The sequence below is a fragment of the Geotrypetes seraphini genome, chromosome 6 (genome assembly GCF_902459505.1).
Source record: "Geotrypetes seraphini chromosome 6, aGeoSer1.1, whole genome shotgun sequence".
Classification (NCBI taxonomy): Eukaryota; Metazoa; Chordata; class Amphibia; order Gymnophiona; family Dermophiidae; genus Geotrypetes; species Geotrypetes seraphini.
In genome coordinates, this window is record NC_047089.1 from 127,642,762 (window position 1) to 127,669,400 (window position 26,639).

At 39.9% G+C, this 26,639-nt stretch overlaps 1 protein-coding gene across 2 annotated transcripts in view; it reads right to left on the reverse strand.

Annotated features, from left to right (window-relative positions):
* The window catches only part of CLYBL (citramalyl-CoA lyase), a 623,747-nt gene that overhangs the window by 382,490 nt on the left and 214,618 nt on the right, over positions 1-26,639 (reverse strand). The window lies entirely within an intron of this gene.

Genomic DNA, 26,639 nt, shown 5'->3' on the forward strand with positions numbered 1-26,639 from the left:
ATATGAAGAATTAACTAGAAAACCATCTCCTGGATGCTTGGGCTTTTCAAACAAAATGCATATTGATTGGCTTTTCCAAAATCAGGTGGATAGATTTCTTAACTTTCACCTACTTTGCTGATATAACACACAGCCTTAGAAGCAATGCAACAAAACTATTGTTGTATAGGTCTTAAATAGGATATTTTTATAACTGTGCACATAGAAAAAAGAACATGCACACTTTCCCCATGCATGCTTCAGTGAATTTTCAAAATTAAAAGTCTTTCTGCTTTGAAAGGTACCCCAGAGGATTTATGCTCTTACATTTACTTTGGCTGTTCACCATGTACAATATTTCTGAGATACAAAAGCCAAAAAGATATTACAGAGTATTAAAAGATAGATTTTCTCTGACTACAGGTCTCTACCATGCGGTATACCGCAAGGATCTCCTATCTCACCACTATTATACAACATCTTTATGACCACACTAAATTTGATCATTCTCAGACCTGGGGAATGACTCTTTTCATATGTAGATGGTGTTTTTTCAATTAATTCCTGCAGATCTGAACCAAGCAAACATGGCTACCGTCTCAGCAACCAATGGAGTTGTGTCACTGTTCCTAGCTGATATGGAAATGGGTACCTACACTGGGGAGGCTGCTTGAGGGGCCTAATCATTGGTGAGCCACATGGTTGTTGTTTTTACTTTCCCATAGAACCATGGCATTGGAGGCTGGCCTTAAGTGTATGACGGATTAACTACAAGCACAGCAGGAGACCATGGAACAGTACTTCACACAAGCAATGGACCATCCATACAGCCAAATTTTCAACATTAGGGGTATAGATGGAAGACCCTCCCCCAACCTCATAATTGGAATACCTCTACTTAACGTAAGGGGGGAATTCTAGAAGAGGCACCTAAAAATAGACGCATAAATAGGCGCCTAACTTAATTAGTAAATTAGCTTCAATTATATGCTTTAACCAGCTCACAATTGAAAAAAATAATTAATTAGATGATAGGCCCTTATCTTCTTAGGCGTAGTTCTACAAAAGATAGGCGTCCAACTCTAATGTAGGTATGTTTAGAGGCACGATTCTCTAAAGGACTTAGGTGCTTAGTGGTTACAGAGTAAGTGCTTGCTCAATGGGGAGCTGAGTTAGCACTGACTCTAGTGCCTTCTGCATAAATGGAAATTGGTACCTCATTGTAACAACTTTGGCACAATAACATAACATAAAATTTTATTGTATACCGCAATACACCATAAAGTTCAATGCGGTTAACAGGAATTAAGTAGAAGGCCATACATGAGAGGTAAGGGTACAAGTACAAATAACTTAGGAGCTTGACAACCTGCTCACCTTTATTCACATGTTTATTTACACCTTCAAAGAAGTCAAGCAAATTTGTGAGACAAGATCTCGCTCGCCTGAACCCATGCTGACTCCATCTCATTAAATCATGTTCCACAATTTTTTTTTTATAATCATTTCTACCATTTTGCCCAGCACTGAAGTGAGGCTTACCGGTCTGTAATTTCCCGGATCTCCCCTGGAGCCCTTTTTAAAAATTGGCGTAACATTGGCCACCCTCCAATCTTCAGGTACTTTAGACGATTTTAGCGATAGGTTACAGATCACTAACAGCAGGTCATCAAATTCATGTTTGAGTTCTTTTAGTACCCTGAGATGTATACCATCCGGTCCTGGCAATTTATCACTTTTTAACTTGTCGATTTGGCTCAGTACATCTTCCAGTCATTATATTACTCATTACTGAAAATGATGCAGGTCATATTTTGATTGGATGTTATTGTTCTTTGACTTCATATCACCTGCTCTGCTTGGATACATTTTTAAACTTGTTGTGGATACTTTTAATTTTATTTTTTAATGAATAAATAATTTTTTACACCAAGAACATCAATTCCACAGCACCAATCTTTGTTTTGGTTCTTCCTTTGTTGCTATGTGATACAGGTTGGTACTTTTGTGTTGTTCACTTATATATCACAGTTACTCATTACTTTTAAAAATAATATATTATCAGTAATATATTGCTTATTAATATATTACTGCCCAACTCTGTACATATGAGCTGAGAGGCATTTTCAATAGGATGTCTAAGTTTGAGTATGGACATCTTGGGAAAGACGTCCAGAAATCCATTAGAGAAAAGGCCCATTTTCAAAACATCAGGACATCTTTCTTTTTCTTTTGAGAATCACCTATCTACACATTTTGGTCCCTAGTATGTTTATCTTTTTTGCCCATTCTCTAATATAAAGACGTCCACATGAAAAATGCAAAAAAGCTAGCTTTTTGGATGTGAAACCCAACTACCTTGTCCGAAAGGCTTGCCATCAGCTGATCATGGCAAAGGAATCCCGATCAGCTAGACTGGTTTTGTGGGTTCCTGCCGGGTCAGCTGAACGGGGATTCCTCTATCAGGATCAGCTGAACTGGTAGGGAGAACCGTGATTCCTCTCTCCCTCCCTCTCCCCATCCACCGATCCTCCCAGCCCCCCCCCTTCACAGAGAGCTGCTGTCCTCCATCCCTTCACCCCCTCCCTCCAACATTCCACGACATCCATGGACTCCCCCTGACATCAATCGACACCCCCCAACATCACACCAACATGATTCAACATCACCCTTCTGCCATCATCAACATTCCCCCACATATCACTAACAATCCCAACATCACTGACATTTCCCCTGACATCACTGACACCCCTGTATCTTCTGAAGAAAAATCGCCAGGAGGAAAGCCCTCTCCCTCCTACCAATAGTTTATCAACGCTTACTCTTTCCTTGAAAACTCGAATGGTGAGCCGCCAACAATATTTATAATATTATCAATTCATATACACTTCTCCCTCCATATTTGCGACTTTGGTTAGTCATGATTTTTGTTGATGGCTCCTCCCCTTAAATTATGTCATCCAGCATGGGTTTTTTTCAGCATGTTTGGGCAAACAGCAGCGTCGGAGAAAAGAATACAGAGAGAAAATTTTAGCACTTGCTTCAGTGTGATGTGGCAAATGACAGCGAAAAAGAAAAGTGTGCAGAAAGAAAATTTTAGTACTTAGAATTATATTGTTAAAGTGTATAGTACAATGCAAGAATTGCAATGCCTAGCTTGTTTTTATTTTTTTTAAATATCTTTATTCATTTTAAAAGCCAACATCAAGTGCGACATATTACTAAACAATGTACAAATAAACAGCACTTAATTCCTTCAAATGATATAATGATATAATAAATATATATCCCTTCCCACCCACCCACCCTTTCACACAACATAAAGACAATCAAGAGTAACACAAATGATCAAGATAAACAAAATTGCAATAAAATAATAAATTAAAGGCATATCCCTTCCCCCCTCCCACCCACCCATCCTGGAAGTGTATAATCAAAGGGCTAAAATTAATAATCAATCTTTACAAAACGTTGTCAATGGGTCCCAAACCTCCTTGAATTTCTTATAATGTCCCAATTGTATTGCACTCATCCGTTCACATTTATAAGTTTGGCACAAGGATTCCCACCAAAAACTATAGTTTAACCTGTCCCAATTTTTCCAATTTTATACATATTTACTAACAATACATATATAAGTGTATATTAAGCAGAGTATCCATGGAGAGGGCTGGCCTACAGAGTATCCAAGAGTCGGATACGATTGAATGGATAGTAGTAGTAGTAATAATAAGCAATATCACTCAAGGGAACAAAGTGTAGTGATGATGGTTCCTTTGCTCATTGGTCTATTCCAAGTTGAACAGTGAGTAGGAGCACTGAGCACACTTTAATCATTTAATTCTTTATTAATTTTTTATATTTTTATTCATTTTTTTTTTTATTATATTGAGCATTTGGTTGAAATATAAGCACTGATTTAGTTTTAGTTTAGTTTAGTTTAGTTTTAAGCCTACTGGGATAGACAAGGAAAAATGTTTGAGTACCTGAATAAATTCATGTAAACCATTCTGAGCTCCCTTGGGAAAACATTATAGAAAAATAAATAAATATATCTTTATAAAATAGTGCCTATGTAGGCACCAACTTGCCCTCTTAAATTAAGTGCTCTGTTAAAAATTTACCCTCATAGGGCCCTGATTCTTCAAAGTGCCGTCCCAATTTTAGGCAGCTGTAGGCGTCCTACAGCTGTCTAATCAGCCAATCAGGATGCACGTTTTTTTAAAAAAAATGCTCCCCAGGCAGGCCTGAAGGCGCCTCCGGGAGCCTAGGGAGACCCGCAAGATGCCTAAGCTCATCTAAGGGCCTTAGGCAGGCCTTAGGCTGAACCTAGGCGACCCTACGCGTCTCCCTAGTAGAGGAGAAGCTTAAAATGTAGGCCAGCAAAATGCTGGTCTACATTGTAAGTAGACGCGGCCGCTATACTTATCGCGGCAAGGGATCTCTCTGCCGCGATAAGTATAGTGGGCCGCGGCCTGTCCGATCGCTGGCAGGAAGGGTGCCCAATCCCTCCTGCCCGAAGACGCACCCAACCGACACTACCGACCGCCCCCCCCCCGACATTACCGATCTACCCCCCCCCCCCCGACAATATTGATCGCGGGCAGGAGGGTGCCCAATCACTCCTGCCCGAAGACGCACCCCCCTCCCGGCGCTAACAACCCCCAAACCTCCACTCCACCAAATCTGTTCTTACGGCGAGATGGGTCTTGCACGTCCAGCCGGCAGGCAAGCCTGGTCGAAATGAGGCGGGCCCGCCCCCTCCCACCGAAGCCTAAGGCCTGATTGGCCCAGGCTCTAATCAGGCCTTAGATTAAGTGGGGATGGGCGGACCCGCTATGCCTAAGGCCTGATTGGTCCAGGCTTCTAGAGCCTGGGCCAATCAGGCCTTAGGCTTCGGCGGGATGGGCCGGGAAGGGGTGGGCCCGCCTCATTTCGACCAGGATTGCCTGCCGGCTGGACGTGCAAGACCCATCTCACCGTAAGAACAGGTTTGGTGGAGTGGAGGTTTGGGGGTTGTTAGTGCCGGGGGGGGGGGTGTCTTCGGGCAGGAGGGATTGGGCACCCTCCTGCCCGCGATCGATATTGTCGGGGGGGGGTAGATCGGTAATGTCGGGAGGGGGGCGGTCGGTAGTGTCGGGAGGGATTGGGCACCCTTCCTGCCAGCGATCGGACAGGCCGCGGCCCGCTATACTTATCACGGCAGAGAGATCCCTTGCCGCAATAAGTGTAGCGGGCCGTGTCTAATCTAACCCGATTCTCTAACCCGCGTCTGTAACATGGACGCTGGTTTACAGAATCGGGGTTTAGTTTAGGCCGATTCTGAATAGAACGCCTCTCCTGGGCGTCCTATACAGAATCAGGGCCTAGGTGTCTTGCGGGCCTCGCCTTCAATATAGGCGGCCTGCCTGGGGAGCATTTTTTTAAAAAAACGTGCATCCCAATTGGCTGATTAGACAGCTGTAGGACGCCTACAGCTGCCTAAAATAGGGACGCACTTTTGGAGAATCAGGGCCATAATGTCTCCTGCTTATCCTCATTCACAGATATAACAAGATCAGCATACATGGGCATATCTGTATATGTGTGTCAGCAAAACTTTTCACAGAGTAATTTGCCCCTAAAATAATCAGAGATTGCAGGTCAGTGTACAAAGAATTGGATAACGTATTGAAGAAAAATTACCAAAAATTTGCCAAGTTTTTTGTTGTTGTTTTTACCAGAGGGTTCAAGTTTTCTATTTAAATGTAGCTTCTGTGCTAAACAATGAATTATATTAAATCTATATTTTCAACCTTTTGAACAAAACTAACTTATATTAAAGAAATCTGCACCAAATACCTTCCCTACTCCAAGGCATGAAGCAACAAAAAACCTAAATGGAAAGCTATGCTAGTCAAAGATTAAAGAACTTTAGCTCACAACTTTGTTTTTTACCTGACTACAGTAAGCCCAATAAATGCTAATGTTCGGCATGAAATATAAAGAACTTTAAGCTCCAATAATAAATAAGAAGAAAGTATCACAAACATAATGAATGTATCTATAGCACAATACAAAACAGAAGGAATTATCATAGTCTCTTAATGAAATGCTTGATTGAGCTACCCCAATAATCCCTTTATAAATGAATATCCTAGTGGTAAGTGACCTCAGTGACACATCCTACAGAGGTACATTAGTACCACTTGTTTGACTTTTTTTCTTTTATCACCTCATTAGGAAGGATTTTGAAGATTACTCTTGAATATAAGAACAGAGGGTAGTTAAGATATCTTTGTATATTTAGGATGGTAACTGTAAACCAGTTCAACATTTAAGTGAATAAACATACAAAAAAGGCTTCATAAAACCTAAGAGCCTTTTTATATTATTTTTTAAACTAAGAATGGGGGAGAAGTCTTAGTAAATCAGGCCCTAAGTGTGTTCAAGCACCATAAGCTTCAATTTTCTAAATGAATAGTCAAGTTTCTATGTAAAAATGTGCAAACTTGTGCCAAAACTCAATTCCAGTCACAGGTTTGTTTTTTCTGGTTTAGTCCCCATTAATTAGATCTGGCAGCAGTTTTCATGCTGTTATCATGGCTGATGCTGACTGCCAAATCTTCTAGTGTGAAAATTCTCTACCACCAGTCACATCTTTTCCTAAATGCTTGTTGATTCTATGCCTGAATTTAATATTGAGGATTATATTTCACAATCAGATGCAAACAAACAGATTTATACTGAACACTGAAAGGCAAACAGCTCATAGCTAGCCAAGGACTCGAGTCTAAATGTGGCATTTTTATTGACTACTAAGAAACAAAATAGCATGGCATATTAGAGTGTGCATTCTGCTACAGATATTCAGCCCCATTGTATTACTCAGAAGAGAATAAAAAGACACCCTACTGTTTGAAATCCAGCGGAACATCCCCACAACAGAGCACAACTGTTCCTCATGCATGAATGGAGAGAAGATGAAAGAAAAGATGGACTTCTGAGGTACAGCAAAAAAACAAAGACAACAAAAGTGCTGATCATGAGGGAATGACACAACTCATTGCTGCAAAAAGGATGAGAAAAAAAGAACTCAAACAATGCTATAGACAACTAAGTGACATGTGGAACTCAAAAAGCGTCTTTTCTTCTTATACTTGATGAGAAACAATTAAATGTTAGTATAACTGTCATAAAAAGATAATTGAAACTAGCTATCATCATCACCACCAATACAGTAACTTAACCATCTTAACTGCAAATGTCCAGTTAAATGTTATTCTCTTTTATCTGTACTGCTTGCAAAAATGAATTTATGTAATTCCTGTAGTAATTTACTGCTCTAGGTATCACTGGAACAACTGTATGTCAAATGAGAGTAAATCTTTTTTTTATAAAAAGAAAAACTAAACAGCTTTTATTATTTCAAAAAATTGTGCCTGCATGTATCTATGGAGTGATACTATATCACTAAACAAGGAAAAAAAATTCAAAGGAAGAAAAAATTGCTGGAGTGGGAGCAATAGCAGTGAAGTAGAAAATTAACTTTTGTTCTCTAGTGTCAATTCTAATTAAACTGCTCTTTCTAGCATAATTACATTTTCATGTATACAATGGTCATCTGAAAAACTAGGAAATTTACTTTCTTGCTTTTAAAATACTAGTGCTTGCATTTATGAATGCACAAGCAAATGTTTAAATTTTATTTTACAACAAATGGGAATTATCAGCCAAACATAAATGAAATCTTTACTTTTTTCAACTGCTCAATGAATTGTGAAAACAGTGTTCTTAAAATCCCTTATTACTAGCTTGATAACATGCATAATCCCCATAAAACGGGAAGAGAATTATTGACACTGTCAGAATATCTGATTAATGGTAAACGCTCTAATTGATTAGTAGGAAAGTGTGAATTAAAACAGAGTTCAGCACTAGTAATGAATGGCTGGCAAAGGTAGCCAACATAAAATGTAAGGAGATAGCCTGCAGCTATATCTCATCAAAGACAAGCTTTCCTTTAAAAAATGGTAGTGAAAAAACCAGCCCAATAGTTTGTCTTCTGCTATTATTTGGTCCTTTCTTTTGGTAATGATGCTGTGTATCAAACCACCAGCAAAATGCTATGGGAACTACTTATCAATCCATCTTTATACAGTATAGTACATCAAGCAATGTGAGGCAATGAAATTATTCCGTTATCCTCCTAATTCTTTATCACTTAAGAAGCCCTGATTTTTTTCTATTCTACAACTAGATGGTTATGTTCTCAAATTCTTGAATAATGCAAAAGTCTCTAACTTATCGATGATATGCACAGGGCCAAATTGTTCTCTGTCCCCGAGGGAACTCATTTTTCCGTCCTGTCCCCGCGAGTTATTTTCATGTCCCTGCTCCATTTCTGCATGCTCTATCCTCATCTACACAAGCCTCAAACACTTTAAAATCATAAGTGTTCAAGGCTTGTGCAGTTAAGGCAGAGCTTACAGGAATAGGGTAGGGACAGGGCCAGCGACAAAACTCGCGGGGACAGGAGGAGGAAATTGAGTTCCTGTGGGAAAAGGGACAAATTTGTCCCCATATCATTCTCTAATATGCAATCATACTACTGGCAGAGAGAGAAGTCTGAACTCTCATATCTGGGGTAATTTATTAAAGTATTTTCCGAGTATAAACAATGGCTGTTATAACAGTTATCGGTATATATGCTCATATAAGTACACATACTGAAAGAACATACATGTATGTGGACCTTTCGTAGGCATAGTTTAAGTTTGGTTACAGTATACATACACACTTTATAAAATACATGTACTGTATACAGTTTATATAAGAATTGTTTGCACATAAACCACCAGATTCTATGTATGGCAATCAAAGTGGCACATGCAAATTTGGACATGCATGCAATTTAATTGAGTAATGAGCCAATTAGCTTGAATAATTGAATGGTAACAATCAATTATTAAATTGGCACCAATTTAAATTTATGTGTGCATCTTACTAGGCGCTATTCTATAAAGATGTGTGTGTAAATCTTTTAGCATGCAATTGAAAAGGGGGTGTGGCTATGGGAGGGGCATGCACGGGTCAGGGGCATTCACTAAAGTTCTGTACCTAATTTATGTGCAAGGGTTTACATCAGATAACAGTTGGTGTAATTCCTTGTACCCAAAGGTGAACATGGATCCCAGTGATCGGTGCTATTCTGTAAATGGCACCCAACTTGAAAGTGGCAGAATAGGGCTCAGTGCTTATTTTTTGGTGCTCAAATTTGGGTGCCATTTACTGTATCTAGTCCAAAACCTGTTATATATGCTTAAAAGGCTTTTTATAAAACTATCCTGCATTTAGAAGCATAATAGTATGCACTGTGAAAAGACAAAAGGTTCCATGTTCAGTGAGGCTTTTGTAAAACATACAGAAAATTATAACATAAGAACATAAGAAACGCCTTCGCCGGATCAGACCTAGGTCCATCTAGTCCGGCGATCCGCACACGCGGAGGCCCAGTTAGGTGCTCCTTATTGAAGACCCGGATTTCCTGTATCCCCCGATGTGATTTGCAAGAAGGTGTGAATCCAACTTGCGCTTGAAACCCAGAACAGTAGTCTCTGCCACAACCTCCTCCGGGAGAGCATTCCAAGCACCCACCACTCTGTGTGAAACAGAACTTTCCTACATTTGTCCTGAACCTGCTGCCGCTCAGTTTCAGGCTATGACCTCTTGTCCGTGTCACATCTGAAAATGTCAGTAAAGCTGCTTCCTGGTCAATTTTATCAAATCCTTTTAATATTTTAAAAGTCTCTATCAAATCTCCTCACAGTCTTCTCTTTTCGAGGGTGAACAGTCCCAGTTTTCTGAGACGTTCTTTGTAGCTCAAATTCTCCATACCTCTGACAAGTTTCGTGGCTCGCCTCTGCACATTCTCCAGCAGAGTTATATCCTTCTTAAGGTATGGAGACCAGTGTTGGACACAGTATTCTAAGTGTGGTCTGACCATTGCTCTATAAAGTGGCATTATGACGTCTTCCGATCTACTCATGATCCCCTTCTTAATCATGCCCAACATCCTGTTTGCTTTCCTCGCCGCCGCCGCGCATTGAGCCGATGGTTTTAGGGTTCTATCTATCAGTACCCCCAAATCCCTTTCTTGTTCGCATTTGGCTAATGTCACACCCAATATCCTATATTCGTGTTCTTTGTTTTTCTTTCCCAGATGCATTACCTTGCATTTGTCAGCGTTAAAATTCATCTGCCACTTTATCGCCCACTTTTCCAGCTGGTTCAGATCCTTCTGAAGATCCTCGCAGTCCCTTTGAAAGCCAACCACCCGACATAGTTTTGTATCATCTGCAAACTTGATTATACTGCATGTTGTCTCCTCTTCCAGGTCATTTATAAAAATATTGAACAAGATGGGCCCAAGAACAGAGCCCTGGGGCACGCCGCTAGTCACCTTCTCCCAGTCCGAGAATTTCCCATTTATGCTTACTCTCTGCCTTCTGTTCTCTAACCATTTGCCGATCCATCTGTGCACTTCAACTCCTATTCCATGACTTAGAATTTACTCATAAGCCTTGCATGCGGGACCTTGTCAAATGCTTTCTGGAAGTCCAAGTAAATTATGTCCACTGGATGTCCACTATCCATGTGTTTGTTCACCTTCTCAAAGAATTGAAGTAAATTTGTCAAACATGACTTCCCTTTCCTGAAGCCGTGTTGACTAGCTCTTATTAGGTTATGATCTTCCAGATGTTGTACAATGTTATCTTTAATTATTGATTCAATTATCTTCCCAGGGACCGATGTGAGACTCACAGGTCTGTAGTTTCCCGGTTCACCTCTTGATCCTTTCTTGAAAATTGGGATGACATTTGCTATCCTCCAGTCATCTGGTATTTGCCCGGTTCTAATTGACATGTTAGCTAAGGATTGTAATAGTTCCCCAATTTCCACCTTAAGTTCCTTTAATACTCTCGGGTGAATTCCGTCCGGTCCAGGGGATTTGTCATTCTTTAGTTTGTCAATCTGAAAGTATATCATGTCCAACTCCACATTTACTGTTGCGAGGCTTTCCTCTATGCCTCCGGTGAATATCCTCCCTGTTTCTGGCATTGTTGCAGTGTCCTCATTTGTGAAGACAGAGGCAAAAAATGAATTTAACCTATCGGCAACCTGTTTGTATTCTTTAATTGACCCTTTCCTTCCTTGGTCGTCGAGAGGGCCCACTGCCTCTCTTGCTGGTTTCTTTCCTTTTATATATCTAAAAAAGGGCTTAAAGTTTTTGGCTTCTTTCGCTATCTTTTCTTCATAGACTTTTTTGGCGTCTCTTACCACTATATGACACTTTTTCTGGTCGATCGTGTGACAGTTCCAGGCCTCCGTCGTTTTTTCTCGTTTCCATCTTTTAAACGATTTCCTCTTTTCCCGCACTGCATCCTTCACCTCTTTGGATAACCAAGCTGGTTCTCCTTTGACCTTTTTTCGCCTTCCTTTGGATATCTTCGGTATGTAAAGATTCTGTGCTTCTATGATGGTGTTTTTCAGAAGAGACCATGCTTGATCAACTGTTTGGATTTGTGCCTTCCCCTTCTTGAGCCGTTTTCTAACCATGGTTCTCATGCTATCATAATTCCCTTTTTTGAAGTTAAAGGTTGTGGCTTTAGTTTTGATTGGTTTCCCTTTTCCGATGCCAATGGAAAAATTGATCATATTGTGATCACTTGTCCCCAGAGGGGCCGCAACTTCTACATCTGTTGTCCTTCCAGTAATGCCATTCATGACCAAGTCCAGGATTACATTTCCTCTTGTCGGTTCTCCCACCATTTGTTCAAGGAAGCAATCTCCTATCGTTTCCAGGAATTTTATCTCCCTGCCGCAGATTGACGTTGCCAGTTTCCAGTTTATCCCCGGAAAGTTGAAGTCCCCCATGATCGTTACATTTCCTGATTTACATCCACGGTTGATTTCCTCCATCATTTCTTTGTCTGTTTCCTCAATCTGTCCCGGGGGTCAATAATAGAGGCCAATTTTTATGTCTGCTTCTTTTTGTCCGGGAATCTTTATCCAGAGGGACTCTAGTTTACCATTTGCTTCCATCTCCCCTTCTCTAATAGATTCTATTTCTTCTTGGACGTACAGGGCAATACCTCCCCCTTTTTGCCCAATCCTATCTCTTCTGTATAGTTTATATCCTTTCAATGCCATAACATAGCATAGTAGATGACGGCAGATAAAGAACCGAATGGTCCATCCAGTCTGCCCAACCTGATTCAATTTAAATTTTTTAATTTTTTCTTCTTAGCTATTTCTGGGCAAGAATCTAAAGCTCTACCCGGTACTGTGCTTGGGTTCCTACTGCCGAAATCTCTTTTTAAAACCTACTCCAGTCCATCTACACCCTCCCAGCCATTGAAGCCCTCCCCAGTCCATCCTCCACCAAATGGCCATATACAATCACAGACCGTGCAAGTCTGCCCAGTACTAGCCTTAGTTCAATTTTTAATATTATTTTCTGATTCTAGATCCTCTGTGTTCATCCCACACTTCTTTGAACTCAGTCACAATTGGTAACATCCTGATTTGGACATTCCTTTTCTTAACTTGATGACTAAAACTGAGCTTACAATGTTATCAACTGGCTTACTTTTAGCAACGTGTTCAATTAAAATCTGAATGACAGTAAAGACTTTTGTAGAGTAGCGATTGATGAATAGAAAAGATTACCTTGTACTTAGAAAAAAAGATTTGATTCTTTTTAAGTAGAGTGACTTATGGGTAATTTTGATTGGACCGGTTGAATTGACTTAGTGATTACATTAATGGATATTTAATTATTGTGGGTTTATTCTATAGGAAATGGTATAAGCATTGACAAGTTAAATGCAAAGCTCTGATAAGGAAGGCATACAGAGAATGTGAAAGAAAGGTTGCCATAGAGGCAAAAACTTGTAACAAAAGCTTTTTCAGATCCATTTGAAGCAAGAAGTCTAAAAGGAAGTCAACTGGACCCTTAGAAAATAGAGGGGCAAAAGGAGCAGTCAGGGAGGACAAGGCCGTTGCAGAGACAGGGGCTCATAATTTTTTTTAAAAATACATCTAAAAACCCGCCTAAATCGGTACTTGGACGATCAAAAAATGCCGATAACTTAGACATATCTAAAAACAGCTTAGGTCTTTTCAATGCTGCTGTACACCCAGAGCTGAAAGGGGCATATTAGGAGGAGTGGTAAGGTCAGAATTTGGGCAGGATGTGGGCCGGTCTACATTTAGTCGTACTGCAAATATTACATTTTTTATTGTAAACTGCTTAGATTTGCCTTCTGGTTTTATATTTGCGGTATATTAAATAAATTGAACGTGAACTTAACAAGACTGCCTAGACCAGGGGTGTCCAACCTGCGGCCCGAGGGCCACATGCGGCCCTGTGAAGTATTTTATGCAGCCCCAATCGAGGGTGAAGCAGTGTTTTCCTCTGTTGCCCCCAGGTGTTTACCGTCTTGCCGGCTCCCTCCTCTGTCTTGCAGCATTTGCGTGGCCCCAGAAACATTTTTTTCGGCCAATGTGGCTCAGGGAAGCCAAAAGGTTGGACACCCCTGGTCTAGATGGAACTTATATGTAGTGACTTAGGTAATCTAAAAACAGGTGTACGTGCCATGTAGGTATCCAAAGTGACCAGATAACCACTGCAGATACAAAGTACAGATCCCCCACACTCCCCCAGTTATCACTGACACCCCACACACACCATAAAAATTGGAATAAAAATGTATATACCTGCCTCCAGAAAATCAGCATCTGGCATAGGAAAGCCTATTAGAGCTGCACAGAGGTGGCTTAAGTAGTCTGGGGGTGGGCTGGTGAACCATAGAGAGCAGGACCCAGGCCCATAAGCCACTCTAACCACTGCATTCATGGTGAAACATGTGCACCCACCAAAACCCACCCAAACCCTATTGTACTGCCATATAGGTGGCACCTTCAGCCATAAGGACTATTGGGTAGTAGACAGTTGGGTCTAGTAGGTTTTGGGGTGCTCACCATGACCTATAAGGGAGTTGTGGCATCCTTTTTGTGACGTTCACAGCAGTGCCCTGTAAGGTGCCCCACTACTCTGTTGCCATGTCTGGGTGTCCAGTCCATCACTTTGCTGACCCCCTCCCACGTCCAAAAGGTCTTGTTCTAGCCGTTTTCGACTTGGACAATTTTTTTGGGACAAGAATGGGGTATAAAGACTTAGCGGTCTGGATGATCAAATGGCTGGATGTACATGTAGATGATTCTCAAAAAAAAAAAAATAAAAATTTGGCCGTATTTTTCGAGAATGGACTTTAAATGCTGTCGACTTTGGGCAACTTATGCCCAAAACGGACTTAGACATATTTTTGGATTATGCCCCTCTAAGACATTTATACTGTATTGTCTAAACCAGTGTTCTTCAACCACCGGTCCATGGACCAGTGCCGGTCCACAGAAATTTCCTGCCGGTCCACAGGGCCAGCATGTGCATCAGGCCCAAAACAGTGTTCTTCAACCGCTGGTCCACGGTGCGATCGATGCGGCGTTATCTTTGAGGCAGCTCCCTCTTCCTAACTGATTCAGTGCACAAAGCCATGGGCAGTGGCTCCTATGGGCATCCTGCGCCTGAACCGGAAGCCTTCTCTCTGACATTGCAATATCAGAGGGAAGGCTTCCAGATGAGGCATGAGATGTGCAAGGTGCAATTAGTACTATTATGGGGCGGTGTCTGGGGTGGAGATTGGGTAGAGATGAGCGGGGTCTGGCCCACAACTTAACCCAGTGTTCTTCAACCGCTGGTCCATGGACTGATGCCGGTCCACAGAATAATTCTTTAATTTCTGCCAGTCCATAGGTGTAAAAAGGTTGAAAAACACTGGTCTAAACATCTAAATCCCAATTTTCCAAAGCTGGGTATACACTTCACTCAAAAGCATGCATATGGTAAGGGGCAGGTCTAGGTCAGAAAGGAAATGCATGTCTATGTCCAAAAAGATCAATGTTATTGGTAATGACCCCAATGTGGTGGGATGACCTTCCAAAGGAATTAAAGCTAGAAAAGGACACTGGAAAATTCAAGAAAGGAATAAAGACTATCCTTTTCTCAAACACTTTTTAATTTCACCTGGTTCTTACAGAGAGGAAACTTTACACTAAATTTTAAAGGAAACCTCTGACCAAGTTACTTACCAAGAAACATTGTTTTCTTCAGTCAAATTTCTTTAACATTACTACTGCTCAAAAGCATATTAATAGAGTACAGTATATCTAAGTTTTATTAATACATTTACCACAAACGTAAATTACCTTACCAAAAATGAGATTTCTAAAATATCTTTGGCAGCCATGTCACCTATCACAACACAAAACTAATCTTTCATTTCAAATTAGACAAATCTCAGTTTAAACTAAATCACTAAAGTGAAAATCTATCTTTAAAAGACAAATTTCACAAGAACAAACACTCTGTTACCTATCTCTATCAGTACACCCTCTCAACTGTCCTCCATGCAGTTTTAGACCAATTCCTGAGAGAGATCTGTGCTGTCCAGAATTCTAAGGGTGACATGTACAGCTCAGAGATACATTTTTTTCTCTACTTTAAAATCCTGGTTACATTCAGAGCAGGAACTATCTTTATATGTGTCTTGAATGTCCTGGTTTTATCTGGCACATCTTTTCTCTTTTATCATTTCTTTTTGATCAGAAAATACATTTTCCCTTTTGAGCTTCCCTTCAGCACAATTTTCTTCCATTTATACTTCCTAGTTTCTTTCAGGCTTTCCTCCTTCTCATTTTCAGAGCATTCTTTACTCTTTCAGGGTATTCATCCAGCCCTGCTTCCTGCTCACAATCTATATGTTCCTCACACTCTTCAATAGTAGAAATTTTCTCTTCAGCTAGCAATATCATGACTTTCCTTGGTAAAATCAAGGGAGCTACTTCAGCTTCCTCCTTTTTGTGAACTTTATGATTCTCTATCATCTCATGAACTTTGTTTTCTTCCAGGCTTGGGGAAATCCACTACTTCCTAGGATAAGCAGCATAATATCTGTTTTACTACTTGGGATGTTGCTAGGTACTTGGGACCTGGGTTGGCTACTGTTGGAAACATGATACTGGGCTTGATGGACCTTTGGTCTGTCCCAGTATGGCAATTCTTTTTTTTTTTTTAGTCTTTGTTTATTTATTGAAATTTTCAATACAAACAATTCTTACAATTAAATGACTATAAGTCATGAGATAAGTAAAATCACAATAAACAAAACAAATTATGAAGGGAAATGTCATTACATAAGATTTGACAAGATACACAAGTGATAAATCCATTTAGCTTTTAGAGGTACAGATAAATATGCTTTTAGTGCAGACCATTTGCAAATAAATTTACCTATTGATTATTTTTCTTAGCATAATAGTATTCATATTTATAAGTCAAGCAGATCAAATTCCACCACTTATATGATGGAAGGCCTCAGATCCTTCCAAGAAGAACATATTAATTTCAAAGCAAGGGAAAGAAGAGAGTCCAATAAGAGGCAGTCCTTATCACATACAATGGTACTGAGACAAGCGCTCTTCAATAACAGAATCTTGTAAGAAAAGGGAACAGAAATAGAAAATATTTTATAGATAGTTTTCCAAACCAAAGACCAATATGTTTGAGAAAAAGAACATTCATATATAATGTGTTTGATGTTCCCCAAGGATTTTGCAAAGGACCAGCATTCTTTAGACTATGTGTTGTTGATTAGATTTGATCTAATTGGTGTCCGTAGGGCTCTATATGCTAAAAAGTAAAGGGACTGAATGGTTGAAGCAGATTTAGAAGCTCAAAAGGTAGAAAGCCAGAAAGTGTTCCAATCTTTATCTGAAACTGGAGAATTTAAGTCAGTTCCCCAAGATTGTTGCTGTCCACGAAGTCTAGGAAATTGTATGGATTTTAAAAGTTTATAGAATGTGAATGCTGCTTGTCCAGAGAATGATATGGTTACATAGTAACATAGTAGATGGCGGCAGATAAAGACCCGAATGGTCCATCCAGTCTGCCCAACCTGATTCAATTTAAATTTTTTCTGGGCAAGAATTCAAAGCTCTACCCGGTACTGTACTTGGGTTCCAACTGCCAAAATCTCCGTTAAAACCTACTCCATCCCATCTACACCCTCCCAGCCATTGAAGGCCTCTTCAGCCCATCCTCCCCCAAATGGCCATATACAGACACAGACCGTGCAAGTCTGCCCAGTACTGGCCTTAGTTCAATATTTAATATTATTTTCTGATTCTAGATCCTCTGTGTTCATCCCACGCTTCTTTGAACTCATTCACCGTTTTCCTCTCCACCACCTCTCTCAGGATGCATTCCAGGCATCCATCACCCTCTCCGTAAAGTAGAATTTCCTAACATTGCTCTTGAATCTACCACCCCTCAACCTCAAATTATGTCCTCTGGTTTTACCATTTTCCTTTCTCTGGAAAAGATTTTGTTCTACGTTAATACCCTTCAAGTATTTGTACGTCTCAATCATATCTCCCCTGTCCCTCCTTTCCTCTAGGGTATAGGTTGGACATAATAGAGTTATATCAGGGGTGATACATAGAGAGGAGTATGGTATATCACTTTTACGAATAGCTGTTATCAACTGTAACCAGACATAGAATTGGGAGGAAGGTAGGGAGTATTCACTCTGACCTTGTGCAAAAGTTTTCCATGTGATAGTGGTGGGATCAATGAAGATGCTCAGGTCCCAAATGTTGAGGGATTGCCATTTGTGCCAGGATACAGATAATTTGTCAATGCATATAGAGGGATTATTCCATAAAGGAGAAGAGACTTGGAAGTAGAAATATTTTGGATAGAGTCTAAGTATGGTAATTCTTACTGTATGTTCTTATGCCCAGAAACAGAGGAATCAGAGAACAAAACAAGAAACGGAAATATGGTGCATGGCATTGAGAAGATACTATAAAAAACAGAGCAGGCATCTCATCTAAAGCTAACGGGATTATCAGCTGTATATCTCTGATAAATATCTGATACCTTGACTCCAAGACTCAGAGGAATGATAGCTAGATGCACTAAACAGGATAGGTAAGACCGCGTGGGTCCACTCCAATCTGATTCTTGGCTGACTCTAAAAGAGCTATCAATGCACTAAAAACTTTACATGTAAATGATTCGCATGGAGGTTCATCGTAATCCCCATCTTTACCATCCGATTGATCAAAGTGAGAGCGACTCTCACACATGCACAGAGCCAGCAGAGGAAGCCCAAACAGCTGAGAAGCAGAGTAAGCCTCCTGCCACTCAGCTGTTCTGGGCAGGAAAACTTTTTTTTTTTTTTTAATGGACACAGATGGATGTGTTACACATGCACAATATCTGCCCCATTGAAAAAAAAATCCCTCCCCCTCTCTGATTATAACCCTCCTCGACATCCCCCCAATGAACTGACACCAGGGACTGAATCCCCACCCCAAGGCAGCAAAAATGGTAGAAGGGATGCCCACTCCTTCCTGCCATGCCAGGCACCCCCCTTGAACCATCCCATACCCTTCCCCCCAAAAGGAAGGATGGATGCCCATTCCCTCCTGCCACTGGATACTCCCCCCCCCCCCGGTGTATCATGTGATGCACTGAGAGGGGCCTAAAGCCCTGATTGACTTTGATGCCTAAGGCCCTGAGCCAATCAGGGCCTTAGGCTCCTTCCTCTGTATCCCGGGATACAGAGGGAGGCAAATCAGGGTCTTAGGTTCTTCCCTCTGTATTGTGCCATAGGCTCCTCACCATTTTGGATCAGTGGGTCTTGGAATTGGAGGGCCCAAGACTCCCTCCTGCTCTGTTCAGACAAAGGTACTGGGGGGAAGGTTGGTTTGGGGGAGCATCCAGTGGCAGGAGGGAGTGAGCATTCCTCCTGCATTTTGGGGGGAGAGGGAAGGGGGAGGGTAGGGGATGGTTCAGTGGGGTGGCATCTGGTGCAGGGAGGCCTCTGTTGCCAGGAGGGAGTGGGCATCCCTCTTGCCAATTTTTTCTCATGTGGGGGGCAGCATGGCTAGAGGGAGAGGGCCTCCCTCCTGCCGATTTTCACTGGCATGGGGGCATCTGTCTCTGGTGTCAGTTCATCATGAGAATGTCGGGGAGGGCCATTATGGGGGGGGGAGGTTTTTTTCTTTTTTTAATGGGGCAGATATAGTATGTGTATAATACACACACACACACAATCTGTGCCCATTAAAAAAGGAAGCTATGGAATGTTATAAATATTTTTGTATCGGTAGGATAGGTAAGCAACTGGTTTTGACCAGCCGGTTTTTTTGGATCGCTAAAAACAATCACTTTTTTTTCTGCATCAATGGAAGATTAACTGATTTGCCGTGAGTTACAAGGAACTGCAATAGGAATCAAGCCCAGCTCCCCAAGTTTTCAGGCTCCTGCACTTCATCCACAAGAAAATATTCCCAGTTTTACTGCACAAATGAATCTTTCCATCCCTAATAATGATTTTAGTAAAACCACAATACATTTTTTTAAATCTTTATTAATTTTCAAAACTAATAGAAACCGCAATACATTGTAAATGAAAGTGTGAGGTACATTGGGGGGAAAATTATCAATACGGGCTACTTTCAAGATACAGTATGTTATTTTACTATTAATCCCAGTTATTAGTAGCTAGGTCTCATTGCATAAAATGGGACCTGTGCTAAAATAGCACATTAGTGGTAAAATAACACTTCTTATTTTTTTTTTTTATGAATTTTAAACATGTGGACAAGAATATACTTATTACTTAAATACAGATTAGATTGAAAACAAGAAAAGTCTACAAAGTCAACAGAGAAAATTAAATTATAATTAGTCCACAATCCAAAAATTAAATTATAATTAGTCCACAATCCAAATTGGGGGCCAAAGAAATCAGTAAACTACAGAAAGAAAAATAAAAAATCCAAGAGTAGTGGCACAGAGTGCTAATTCTAGCAGCCAGTCGTGTTACTTCATCGAGGAAGTCTGAGGTCTAATAATGATTCCAACCACCTTCTCTAGCTACTATAAAGTCCAACAATTCCTTTGATTCAAAAAAGAGAAAATGTTTACCAAAACACAAAATTTAGCAGGCACATGGTAACATAGTAAATGACAGCAGATAAAGCCCTGAACAGTCCATCCAATCTGCCCATTAGTTATGCCCATTGAAAATACATGATTAAATTAACTTGTCTCTTCTTTGATATTTCTGGGTCATAGACTGTAAAGTCCACCTGGTATTGTCTTAGGTTCCAAATGCTGAAGTTGCCGTCCAAGCTCACTCCAGCCTATCCAACCATCCTGTTTGCAGGATATCTACCATAAAGTCTGGCCAGTAACATCCTCATGTTTCAAGTTAGTGGAGTTTCCATTGATGCCCTCCCTAGCCCAATCTTACACCAAATCATCATATATGGGACACAGATTGTGCAAGTCTGTCCAGTACTGGCCTTAGCTCTTTAATTTACATTCTTCATTTTCTAATTAGATATCCTCTATGTTTACCCCATGCTTTTTTGAATTCCATCACCATTTTCCTCTCCACCACTTCCCTCGTGAGGGCATTCCAGCCATCTACCACCCTCTCCGTGAAAAATAATTTCCTAACATTGCTCCTGAGTCTTCCTTCCCGCAACCTCAAATTATGCCCACTAGTTTTACCATTTTTTTTTCTCTGGAAAAGATTTGGTTCTATATCAATACCTCTCAAGTATTTAAATGTCTGTATCATATCTCCCCTGTCCCTCCTCTCCTCCAGAGTATACATGTGTAGGTCTTCCAATCTATTCTCATACTTCTTTTGGTTCAAACTCCTTACCATTTTCGTCTCTTTCCTCTGGAACACTTCAAGTCTTTTTATATACTTCACCAGATATGGCCTCCAAAACTGAACACAATACTCCAAATGTGGCCTCACCAATGACTTATACAAGGGCATCAACACCTCCCTTCTTCTGCTGGTTATTCCTCTTTCTATACAGCCTAGCATCCTTCTGGCTACAGCCACCGCCTTATCACACAGTTTAGATGCCTTTAGTTCCTCAGACACAATCACCCCAAGATCCCTTTCTCCTTCAGTGCTTATCAGCCTATCACTTCCCAGTACATATGGCTCCCTTGGTTTTCTACCCCCCAAATGCATCACTCTGCACTTCTTCGCATTGAATTTTAGTTGCCAGATGTTAGACTATTTTTCTAACTTTTGTAGATTCTTTTTCATGTTTTCCACTCCCTCTGGAATATCCACTCGATTAGAAATCTTGGTATCATCCACAAAAAGGCTAACCTTACCTTCTAACCCTTCAGCAATGTCGCTCACAAACATATTAAACAGAATCGGTCCCAGCACCAATACCTGAGGCACTCCACTAGTCACCTTTCCCTCCTCTGAGCGAATTCCATTAACCACCACCCTCTGGCATTTGTCCGTCAACCAGCTTCTAATCCAGTTTATGACTTTGGGCCTTAACTTCAGCCCATGGAGCCTCCTATGAGGAACTGTGTCAAAGGCTTTGCTGAAATCTAAGTAAATTACATCTAGTGCACGTCCTTGATCCAATTATCTGGTCACCCAGTCAAAGAATTCAATCAGATTCATGTGGAACAACTCAGATCTTGTAATCCATCAGATTCTAAGAATTTCACTATCCTTTCCTTCAGCAACGTTTTCATTATTTTTCCAATAACTGAAGTGAGGCTTACCAGTCTGTAATTTCCCACTTCATCTCTGCAACCACTTTTGCGAAGAGGGACCATATCCGCTCTTCTCCAGTCCTGCGGAACTTCTCCTAACTCTAAAGATCTATTGAACAAATCTTTAAGAGGACCTATCAGAACTTCTTGGAGCTCCCTCAATTTCCTGGGATGGATCCTATCCAGTCCCATAGCTTTGTCCACCTTCATAAGAGATAGTATAATGAAGAACTAAAAACTTATAAAAGATAATTAAGGCATGTAGAATACCTTTGGTATAAACATAAAACAGAAATTTTATTGAAAAGACAAACAAAAAAGATATTTTTATAATAAACAATTGAAATTAGAGAAGAATACTTATTTTAATAAACAAATTAAACATAGTGAGAGTAATAGTAAACAGTTATTTTCAATTTTTTATTCTTTGACTAGTCGCGAGAATATAAATATTCAAACACAGATTCCTTTCCCAGATACTTTAGGAGAATTTTTTGAAAATAAGGTTATGGTTTTGAACAATCATTGTCCATACCCCAACCACAAAAAAAGAATTCTGTAGATGAAGAAGTAAGACTACATCTTTAAAACTAGATTAGAATCTTTTCAAAATTGTTACTTAATACATTTATCAAAACTGGTAACTAAGGTTAAAAATATATGTACTTTACATGATCCCATGCCAGTAACATGGATCAAAATGGATCGACATTGATGCCATTAGTTTTAATTATGATAAATCAGAGTTTGGAAAATGGAGTGTTTCTGAGAGTTGGAAACACTTATATATAACACCTGTTCTTATGTCAACAAAATTGGATTCCTCACTTCCACAAAGTTTTCATCCTATATCAAATGTTTGCTTTCTCAGTAAAGTAATAGAACAGCTTGAATTGGAACAATTTTTAGAATTTGTTGAGAAAATGAACATGCTTCATCCCCGACAGACGGGTGTTGGCCGTTTCAGTTGATTTAGCTGACGCATTTGACCTAGTAGATCATGAATTATTGATAAACAGACTGGGGTCTATTGGATTATCTTCTAAAATTTTGGATTGGTTCATATCTTTTTTTTACAAAATAGAACTTATTCAGTGAAAGGAAAAACATTGGTATCATAAAAGTTTCAATTATTATGTGGAGTTTTGCAGGGTTCCGCACTTTTACCGATGTTGTTTAATATCTTCATTGCACCATTGATTACTATAATTCAGGAATTTCAATTTTGAGTATACTGTTATGCTGACAATATTTTGATTGTTGCAAAAATCGACCCAATTCAACTGGATTTAACACCAATAAGAGATGACTTAGTAACAATAGCTCAAAGGATTACAGATCATAAATTGGTTCTCAACAATGAAAAGTGTACTTCATGCTAGATAACGGGCCATTATCCACAACCAAGAATAGATATAAATATCTTTGGGAAAAAGATTCCATTAGTTCAGACTTTTACATATCTTGGAGTGATAGTTTATTTTCAATTAAATTTTGAAAGTGAAGTTTCAGCTCTAGTAAAATCTGGATTTTATTCTATGAGAGCATTACAAGAAGGTAGAGGATATTTTCAAGAAAATAATTTACATATTCTTATACATGCATTGGTAATTTCTAAACTAGATTATTGTAAAATCATATATGGGTCTTTCGAAGAGTAATCTTAAAAGGTTACAAACTGTTCAAAATGTTGCCATTAACCTACTAGGATATAAAAAGAAATTTGATAGAGTAACACCACTCTTTTTACAATTCCATTAGTTGCCACTTTTTTTCAGAATTTGATTTAAAGTATTAATTCTTATACATGCACGTTTTATCTTCAGCAACCTAATCATTTGCATACTAAATGCCGGTTAGAACATTGAGATCAATCCAAGATAATAGATTAGTCCTTCCTTAAGCAAGTAGGGCAAGATGGGAATCAACTAGAAATAAAGCATTCTATTTTTTTTTTTTTTCATTTAAGTCTATGGGCTCCTTTTACAAAGCCGCATTATCGGCTTTATCACATGCACCTTTTTAGCATGTGCTAACCTCTGCGTAGCCGAAAAACTACCACCTGCTCAAGAGGAGGCAGTAGCAGCTAACGCAGCCGGCAAATTAACGCTCGCTAATACGCACGTTAAACTGCTAACGCGGCTTCGTAAAAGGAGCCCTATGTTTACAGGGGTGTCCAACCTTTTGGCTTCCCTGGGATGCATTGGCCCAAAAAATTTTTTCTGGGGTCGCACAAATGCGCAAACACTGCAACAAGACAGAGGAGAGAGCCAGCAAGACGATAAACACCTGTGGGCAGCAGAGGAAAACACTGCATTGCCCTCGACCGAGGCCGCACAAAATACTTCACAGGGCCGCAGGTTGGACACCCCTGGTTTAAAACATTTATTTACATGAAACTTTTGGAGAAGAATCTGTTTTATTAAAAATAATTCATATATATTAATGAAAATAAGTTCTTTAGTCAGAATTCTGTGTTATGGGATTGATACAAGACATTTGTACAGGAATGTATGTTATATATCTTGTTTGAATGAGTATTAATCTGTCCTATTTTAAATAGAGTTCTTTTTCTATATATTTTATATTTGTAAACTGCTTGGACCTGTCTTAAGAACAAACTGTATAACAAGTTTTAATAAAACATAGTTCCCAGAGCCAGTACTCTAGGCCGAAATGCCAAAAGTCCTTTCTCTTTCTCTGAGACACTTGAGCTATATCAGGAAACAAATCAAAATTTTAACCCAGAAATTGCTCATTTATATGGCTGAAATAGCTACAAAGAATAAAGTCTCTATCAAATTCCAATGCAAATGTCACAATGAAAGTTGTTTTTTCAGCAACCATTTCTAGAGAGTTCTCCAAAAAAATTAGTCCAATTCATCTCTCCCTGTCCAGTTCCAATTACATCTGTTGGTGTAGAGCAGGGATCTCAAAGTCCCTCCTTAAGGGCCGCAATCCAGTCGGGTTTTCAGGATTTCCCCAATGAATATGCATTGAAAGCAGTGCATGCACATAGATCTCATGCATATTCATTGGGGAAATCCTGAAAACCCGACTGGATTGTGGCCCTCAAGGAGGGACTTTGAGACCCCTGGTGTAGAGCTTCTTAGACCCTTCCTAATAGTAAAGTATTGAGCTCTCAAAAGAGGTGGCATACCTTCTGCTGGAATCAGTAGTACCTCTCGTAGATATTTCTGTACCATCTCCAATACAGGAGACCTAGGAAAGCGCAAAAATCTCAAATTGTTCTTCCACTGATAATTTTCTATCTATTCCAATTTCTTTTGAATAAAATATCTTTCTTTAACAATATCAATTTCTAGTCGCTTTAATTGCATTAGTTGTTCTTCGTGTTTTGCAATAGTCTCACCATGAACCTGCAAGGTCTCATTTTGCAAATCTACACTGGAAGAGATAATCCTACAATCAGTTCTTAGAACAGAAACTGACTTAAGGTTGGAGTACATGACTTCCATAGCCTTCCACAAAGCATCCATATTAATAACAGCAGGCTTAACCAATAATTGCAAGATATTACCTCCCAAACTCTCTCCTTCTCCACCTTCAATGTAGGATGGCGATCCTATAGCCTCAGCAGGACACTCCTCTAAGGGCTGAATCACTGCTGTTCCTCCAGAGCTGATTGTTACAATTACTGCATAGGATAGCAAACCTTCAGCCATTCCTGCAGAGATTGTACTTACAGGTGAGGAGGGGAGCCTTCCTCTGATTCAGGCTTATTGAAGCCCAGTCAATACTAAAGTCTGCTGCTCCTTCCAGCATTCCTCCTGAGGCTGGAACCACACTCAATGTTTATCAATGTTGCTCTAGAAATCCTTTCTGCTTACCCATTGCTATAACCGCTAAGATAAGCTGCACCACCCAAGTTATTCCAATTCAGAAAGAGAATTCTGATTTTTTGTCCGCCCTTGATATGATCTTGGCCCAAAATAACATTTCTTAATGGTATCACATATTGACAACTACACCCCTAAGTTGGTGGCATTTTTTTTTTTTTTTTAATTTGTGGGCAGGAGGGGATTTTCTGTGGTTGGGTCTGAGCTGTCAAGCCTTACTTTCTTGTCAGTTCCTGAGCCAATCAGTGCTCAGGAACTGACAGAAAAATAAGGCTACAGCTCAGACCCTGCTGGAAAATTTTATCCATAATAAGTGTGCAAAAAGTTTAGAGAATGGCCCAAAGTGCTCGTTTTAATATTAATGACCTCATTATACCACATTTGCATAGTACAATCAGAGACTGCTAGAAACCACGGAAAAGACCACAATGAGCCATTTTGATAATTGTGAGGTAAAATACTTGCATTTAATGATGGTTTAGTGCAGGGGTGCCCACACATTTTGGGCTTGAGAGCTACTTTTAAAATGACCAAGTCAAAATGATCTACCAACAATAAAATTTTAAAAAACACAAAGCACACTGTACACAGAGAAAATGTTAATTATCATTTCTATTCCGGAGTTTTTTCAAACAGGTCAAGGCAGATGACTATGCTATGTCATCTCAGTAACAACTATAGAAAAATAAACAAATATACCCCCTCCCTTTTCACTAAACCGCGATAGTAGTTTTTAGTGCAGGGAACTGCCCTGAATGCCCTGCACTGCTCTCAACGCTCCTAGGCTCCTTGCGCTAAAAACCGCTATTGTGGTTTAGTAAAGGGGGCCATCATGCAAAATATAGACAGCAGATATAAATTCTCAAAACAGACACATTTTGATCACTAAATTAAAAATAAAATAATTTTTCCTACCTTTATTTGGTGATTTCATGCATCTCTGGTCGCACTTTCTTCTTCTATGCATCCAATATTTCTTCCCTTCTTTCAGCCTCCCATATACTTCCTCTTGTCCAGACCTCATTCCCTCCCCAACTTTTTCTTCCTCTCTGCCTGCCCCCTCCCCTTTCTTTCTC